The sequence below is a fragment of the Danio aesculapii genome, chromosome 14 (genome assembly GCF_903798145.1).
Source record: "Danio aesculapii chromosome 14, fDanAes4.1, whole genome shotgun sequence".
Classification (NCBI taxonomy): Eukaryota; Metazoa; Chordata; class Actinopteri; order Cypriniformes; family Danionidae; genus Danio; species Danio aesculapii.
In genome coordinates, this window is record NC_079448.1 from 35,554,375 (window position 1) to 35,554,746 (window position 372).

The window sequence follows — 372 nt, forward strand, 5'->3', positions numbered from 1 at the left end:
TGGTCCGGGCCCTACTATGGGCATCTCTGATCTATAGCAACAGCAACTGAGGCTTATATAGTAGACTTCTATAACAGATAATTCCAAACAACTTTTAATTTGCATTTCTTTTTACAGATAAAATAGGAAAAAAACTTGTGTTTTTAAATGAGTAAAATATGATGAGAAAATCAGAAAATGTTTTATTTTTATTTATTTTAAACGTTATTATAGCACTGCATTTTGTATTTGTTTCCCTTAAGCATATTTTTATACTTCTAATAGATGTAAGTACATTTTCAATAGTCTCTTCTGGGCTCATTATCATTCCTCACACGTCTGTCAGACTGTCATGCGCGCCACCGGTCGGCTGGCAGAGGCGCGTGCCCGAGA